The sequence below is a fragment of the Oxyura jamaicensis genome, chromosome 5 (genome assembly GCF_011077185.1).
Source record: "Oxyura jamaicensis isolate SHBP4307 breed ruddy duck chromosome 5, BPBGC_Ojam_1.0, whole genome shotgun sequence".
Lineage (NCBI taxonomy): Eukaryota > Metazoa > Chordata > Aves > Anseriformes > Anatidae > Oxyura > Oxyura jamaicensis.
The window spans coordinates 22338907-22346357 of record NC_048897.1 but is presented as its reverse complement, the minus strand read 5'-3'; positions in this window follow the sequence as shown (position 1 = coordinate 22346357).

Below are 7451 nucleotides of genomic sequence, written 5' to 3'. Positions count from 1 at the left end.
TCACCACTGCCACCTCCGACAAGAAAGAACCAGGTGAGTAGGCAAACACATGCTACACCAAATGCCAATACTTAACACATAACCAAAGAAGTTTGGGGCAGAAGACTGAGGTTGTGGTTAATAGATATATTCAACAAACAAGCAGAAATTCAGACTAAACTTTCCAACACAAAATTATGAATTTATGGATGATATTGGGTAAGAATGAGCCCCGCACTGACCTAGTATGATAATTCAAATGCTTTAGCAAATGAGGACTTGGAAATAGAAAGTAAAATGATTCCGTTCCTTGAACATCTAAAGCAAACTTTCTTTACTGTTAAATATATTTAACTCTTACAAAAAGGCAGCCGTGTATCGTTAAAGTCAAATGAGTGCAATTAAATTATTTAGTTGAATTATATATGTATATAAAGCTGCTTTCCTCCAGAAAGGAAATACTAAAAATACTTTTCTTATGTTTTTTTTTTATCATTCACTTCACAGCTGCAGCCTACAGAATACTTGTAAGACCTTTCCCTTACTTAAAGGCAACACTAGCCTTGCAGCCCTCAGAATATAGCTGCTACCTGTTGCACAAGCTACAATGCTTGACCAGAAAAACTGCCACTCAAAACTGTTATCTTCATTAAAGAAAAAGTAATATATAATCAGCAATGTATTATAACCTTTTTCCATTTAGAAATTTAGACCATACTCCAGCTTTGTTTTTTCAACTAATAAAAATAGCCTTCCTGACTTTTTTTCATTTGTTCCCAGGACTTTGGATTCTCAGACTTCCCTCCAGAAAAATACCCCACAGTATTTGCATCATACGTACTTAATTTAAAACCAAAGCTATCATGTTATTGTTCTGTCAATTGCGGTTTTACTTTTCTTTATTGCACAAGATGTCATATCAACTGTTACAGTAATAGGTCCATCAACTGGAATTGTAGTTTTCTTTGATTAGGAAAGATGTCGTGAGTGATACAGTAACAGCAAGATAATTTTAACTGATTTCCAAATTCAGAGTTGTAACAACAAATGAAAATGCTGTCAATGGCATAAAGATGGCATTTACTAATAAATAAGCACCTTTAACTACAGCTTTTGCACATGTTGGATGACAAAAATAAAAATAGCTTTTGAAAGACTGAGATTAAATGTTCTTCAAAAGGATTCCTCTGGTTTGTATTAGTTTTCAGAGATACTACAAATCTGAAGTAAACTTCACGTTATTTTACTGCATAGGATTTCGTATCTGTTCAATTACTGAATTCTTACTGACTGAATTGTTTTAAGCTTATACGAGTGAAAACACAAATTGAGCATCTGCTCTTCAAATTGTTCTCTCCATGTACACAGTCCAAAAATCAGCATCTAAAATTTTCCAAGTCTGTTAACCCCCAAAAAACAATATACAAAGCAGATTCAAAACTTCTGATATTACAAAATAACTGCAATTACCACCTTGAGACTATTACCAGTGGTTGAACAAGAGCAGATTTTATTATTTCTTAATAAACACCTAGCCATGATTTAATGTCTTTACTCACACAGAATAAACAGCAGCATGCCAGGAGCTGTAAGCCAGGATAACAGCCCTCAGTTAAAAATGACTTTTAGACTCAAGCTATCTAGGTTCAATTTTCTATATGCTAGATCTTCTTACACCTGACAGAAATAGAATAAATGACCTCTGTCATGAAATATGCTTCAAGCATAGGTTAACAGATGGAAGAAAGCACCCAAGAGCCTTCCATAAAAAAAAAGGGGGGGGGGGGATTAAGATTAGTGTTTTCCAAGCAATTTTCACCTATGTGTGTCATATTCTTTAACATGTCTGAAAAACAACAGCAACCACCCACAAACAAACACTACCTAAAATCAAAGACTGTCTTCCAAGAGACAGGGTAGGGTCATGAAGAAAATAAAGAGGTTAGAAAATGAGAGGAAACGTGAAATTTGTGCTTCTCATGGAAGAAATCATTGTGGGAGGGGACAGAAAAGGACATCAAAAAGGAGGACTTTTCTTTCCCATTAGTAACATTGATTTGTATCATACGAGCAGCTTAACAAAAAATGAAATATAGTAAGGATCAAGATTCAATACTTAGTATCATACCAGAAAAAAAATACGGTGATCCTTTTACAGATATGCTTTGAAAAGGAGCGATAAAGCAAGAACTAGCATTAGTTATGTTAATGCTGTATTATTCCAGTTTCCCAACCAAAATACCACGTACAACCACTTTTTAATGATTTTGCTCAGAAGCACAGGGCATCTTTCACCTCTCAGCTCCTTGCAGAAGAGCCCTTTCCCCAAACTCAGGATCTGGTAGGACTGCAGGAAAGCAACCTGCCTCCTGTCCCTAGAAAAGGGCAGTAAGCACCCATGACTTCAAATGGATTCATCACCTCTGAGGACGACTGAACATGCTCTTTTTCACCCCAGTGAGACTTAGCCTAAAAAAAACACAGGAGCTCAACAGCAAAATAAAGGGAAAATAATAAGAGAGATTTGAGGTGAAGTCCTTAACTGCCAGACAGCAAGTGGGTCGGAGGCATGGCAAACGCAACCATTTACCTGATCTAAAAGGAGCAGCTGGATGCTCCTCTGGCAGCCCAGGGGCCCCCGGCTTGGAGCTGCCACCAGGCTGCATCCCTGACCCGCCGTGGGGCTCCTCGGGCTCCGGAGACAGCCCAGCAGAATACTGCTTCCTTATCCGTGTGGCATATAGGGCCCCAAGAAAAGGTGATGCCATCAAATGCCATCACTAACCAAAAAGCTCTGAGATTTCCTCAGGAGTGGCTCACTCCTACCGCACGGGCTTCGTAGGCAAACGCGAAAGCAAGTGATAACACCCCCTGTCTGCAGCAACCGCAGTCGTTCATTCCCTGTCTTAACAAACTAAACTCCCCCGTTGTGTGCTATGAGACATGCCAAGTACCTGTCTTGTCTGCGCTTTTTTTCAGATACCTGTGTTTTTAAACGTTATTTCCCAGTCCTGGAAGCCTTGCATTTCCATACTCCAAGTCCTTCTTGTGCTGACACAGTAAAAGGCTTCTACGTTTCACCAGGCTTCTGCTTGCCTTCCTATTTTCCTTGTCCCGAGAGGCTCCTGAACACACAAAGTTAATTACCCTTGTCTTCAGAACAGTTACTGGTTTGTATCCCGCCTACTGAATAATCAAATAATCACAGGCAAGCCTAACAATATTCTTAAATATATTTAAAATGCCCCAAACGAGTTCAGTGTTATAGAAGCATCTTAAATACAGAAGGGTTCAGGCCTTCATTTATTTATACACTAACAGCCACACAGGGCTTCTCTGCTGATCAAAGTAATAACCTAGGAAGCTAACAGAGATCCATCTTTATTCTCTGTTCTTTTGTTCCCATTCTAGGTTTTAAGAAACAAAGATTTCCAAAGGCAAAACCTGCTTGTATACTGACGTGAGAGAAGGGGGGAACAAGCAAAAGGGGTGCACCCAACAGCCCTACCCACTGCAGTAGGGAACAGTGGTCAGGAAATCGCACCAAGACATTCTTCCAGGGGATTTATATGGTGAGGACATGCTTTCCTTGCCATTTTGGAAACAAACCTACCCTTTTGCTTCCTCAGTTTAAGGAAGACTAGAGAAACAGATATTTTCAGAATGTTTTTAATTACTGGTGGTAACATTTAGGTAAATATTGTGTTACAGGTGGTAAAACAACTGGATGCCGCGGGGTAATCCTTCTGCCATCACATCTTTCTTACCCACGTACTCCAACTTGATATGAAGTTTCTATATCAAATTCAGTAGTTACTTCTTTCTCTCTTCTCCCTTCATCTCCCCCTGAGCAGTAACAGCCTAGAAAATGCGCACTTGGAACTAAACAGCTGCCGTGCTGGCTCGCTCGCACTTTGAATCCTTCAGCGTTCTTACCTAATCAAAAGTTCACACTGAAACTATTTAATTGCATCACGTGGCCCTTTCAATTATTAAAGGCACAAGTCAAATACCACCACAAGGTTCTGAGTTCAGCTACCAAATCCACAGAAATAACCTTCAAAATGATATGTTTTTTCAAAGATCTAAGTTCATGTTTTAAGACACCCTCCTTGTCCTTTAAATCACATTGCTCAATTCAATGTTAATGTAGGTGTGGGGTTTATTCATTTACTTTGTTTTTCAGGTCTGTCCATCACAATGTCTAGTCAGTAAGCAAACACCCAGCACTGGAGAAGAACCCTTCAAGCACACCATCAGAAAGCAGAATTATGCTTTATAACGAGGTTTCTAATTTTTATACCCATCAACCTGCACAAACGAAGGAGCAAAACCACTGCTTTCATGAAGCAGCTTAGCTTCAAAAAGTAGACTCTCCCAGTTTAAATAAAAACCTACTGGCCATTTCTGAATGAAGTCCAGCAGGTTTTTGCTACCAGTATGAGTTTAGTATGCCCCGTAAGGGGCACGCTGCAGGTCAGAACTTCTGCCCGCCCGCCAGCTGGGAAGGATTTCTGCTTTGGATGGGTTCTCTGGAGTCGTCTTCTCCTCAGTCACTGGCAATTCTACATCTGAGGTAAGGCCCAGAAGATTACTTTTTTCTTTTCTTTACGCCTAACACTGGCATCAAACATTATAGCGAATAATGACAGTAATTGCACTCCTGAGGGCACATGCACAAACGCAAGCTGCCGTGCAGGTACAAGAGAGCACAGCAGCTAATCCACAGCGCCTGTTCTTTGCCTATGACTAAGTCTAAGATGCAAGGCAAATCAGCAAGGTAAAACTAATCCAAAGGGTCTCAGTTGCCACACACTACACGTATGCATATGAACTATTACCAGCTGGCAGGAGAGCATGCTTACTTGCTCAAACGTTTCAGCCCACAACAGCAGTTTCTCGCCTCTCCTCCCTCTAACTTGTGCAAGCACACGGGCAACACATTTAAACGGACAAAAAGCTAAAATCCCAGCTTACACAAGGAAATTGTCTCTCTCAAATCCCTGTTTACATCACTCAAAGTTTTATCCATAGACCAGGATGAAGAAGTGAAGCCAAGGAAACAAGAATATAACCTACACTTTTTTTGTTCTCTCACAATTTTAGCAATCCTCTATTTTTTCTTGTGTGGTCTTTTCATGTTTTGCATTTTGACACCAACTCTCCAAAATTTTCCAAACTGAAATGAACATCTAACACACTTACATCCTTTTTTTTTTTTTTTTCCTTGAAGAAATTTATGGATCAATCAGGCAAACTCTTGTCAGAAGAGTAGAATACTGTAAGGACATCTTAGTAACGTCTCCAGGACAACTCCCGACACTAACGTGTACATCCACATAAATAAATCAAGATTTATGTGAAAAATTTACATGAGCACAGTACTATCAGTTTGGTATATTTTTTGTCACTTTCCTTATATGCATGTAATCTCTAATACAGGCAATCTTGGTGGCATAAAACAGCTTGAAGAGATATTTTGCTTGGAGGAGAATTAAAACATTGAGAGGGAAAAGATGAGCATTTAGTTTGCTTTGATAAGCGTATAGTTACACTGACAACTGTTCTCCGTGGTACACTATATGCCAGATCTTAAAGTAAAACATAATGCCCATGAAGTCTTTTTACGGCAGTTAAGTTTCTTAAGTATAACTTTGATACACAAGAGATTATTGCTTTTCAAAAACCAGAGAGAAGGATATTTATATGAACTTAAAGCCCTCAGTCTCCACTAAATTCAAGCTGAATGAATAAACAACAAGCACACACAACTGAAGACACGTTTGCACCTTTTCGGTTTGAAATGGGTAGGAAGTCATTTTAATTGCTTTTCTGAGTAATTAAATTAGTTAAACCTAGATACTGTTCTATATATGGCACTTTGCTGATTTGCTTTTGTGGCAAGGTTTTATATTGCTTTCCAAGGAATGAGACAGCATTTCATTGATCTCCATTCCACTTTTTAATTGCTTTTAAACACTGAAAAGAGCCACTGGGACACAGGCCCTGAATTTTCTAACTGCAGAAATAATGGTCACAGATATTAAAAAAAAAAAAAAAAGCTGTACAGCTCTACAAAAACCTTACTGGAAGTGCACACGTAAGCGAACCACAGAACACCTTCAGAGATACCAAAGGCAGAAGCTGGCATGTCACGGCTCTGCTTCCACATTTAAACTAGCAGGAAACCAACCAGAAGAAAGCAAGCCATTGAACTACGCAGTAGTCTTAGCAGTCACTCAGGGAGATTACATCTTGCCCCAGAAGGGCAGCCTCCAGCTCTTAGAGACCTCAGATGGTGCTTCCAGACCCTGTGCTACACAAGTGCCCCGACTGCTGCCCTGTCACCCTCGTACTCTGACATTGCTTCGCCCCTCGCTGTGCACACAGAACACGAGCTGCAGACGGACGGTTGGGTTTTTGCTCCCTCCGTTGCAGCCCGCGGAAGGGGAACTATGCCCAAGTACGCTCTAAGAGGACCATTTTCTTCCTGCCATCTAAAATAACCCCTAGCATGTAATTTAGCTTGTCAAGCAGCGTGCCTGCTGCAGAATTTACAGCTTATTACGTTATCCCCAAGCGGAGCAGAATTGCTCATTTAAACAGCCAAGAAACGCAAGGCAGGGTTTTAAGCAACTTTAATAAAGTAGAAGCGAGAAGTGCCCAGAAGTGAATTAAAGGAAATGCTCTCAAGCATTGGGACAGAGATCGGGGTGCAGGCCTCTCTCATGCTCTTTTCCCTCGCTGCTCAGTACCTCAGGGGGTATCAGGACCTATGCTTATGTGTACGCGTTACAGGAATGACAGTGCAAACGTGGTGTTTTGGATTCACACGTTTTGGGGACGTGTAAGCGCTTGAGGTGCGCTGCACAAATCAATGTGGCAGATTTGTCCGAGGGAAAAGTGACATTGTAGAAACAGACACAGAGATCGTTACAAAATGGGGTTTTAGTTTAAGCATTCCGAAAGCACATGGCAAAGTTGACCTGAAGGGGCCAACGTGACAGGACGGGCTGGGTGGGAAGGGGCCCTGCAGACCCCCCGGCCCCCACCCGTGCCACGTGCAGGGCACCTCCCAGCAGCCAGGCCGCCCCATCCCGCCCGGCCGTGAGCACCCGGGGCTGCCCCCCCCTGCCTCTCCGCGCAGCCCGTGCCAGCGCCCCCCGCCCCCGGAGGGCCGCATTCCCCCCGGTGCCCCCCGCCGTGCCCCCGCACCCCGAGGGAGCGGCGCCCGCCCAGGCCGCCCGGGGGGTGCCGGCAGCGCGCAGCCGCCCACGGCGCGGCCGGGCCCGGGACTAGCGCCGCGCTTCCTCCTCCACCTCCTCCTCCTCCCCCGCCCCCCGCACTACGGCGGTGCCGGTGCCGGTGCGGGGGCCCCGTTCCCGAGCCCTGCCCGCGGGCACCGCCCGCTCCCCCCTCCCCCCCCCCCCGTTGGTTGGGGGCTGCGGGCAGCCCGCGGGCGGCCTGGGCGG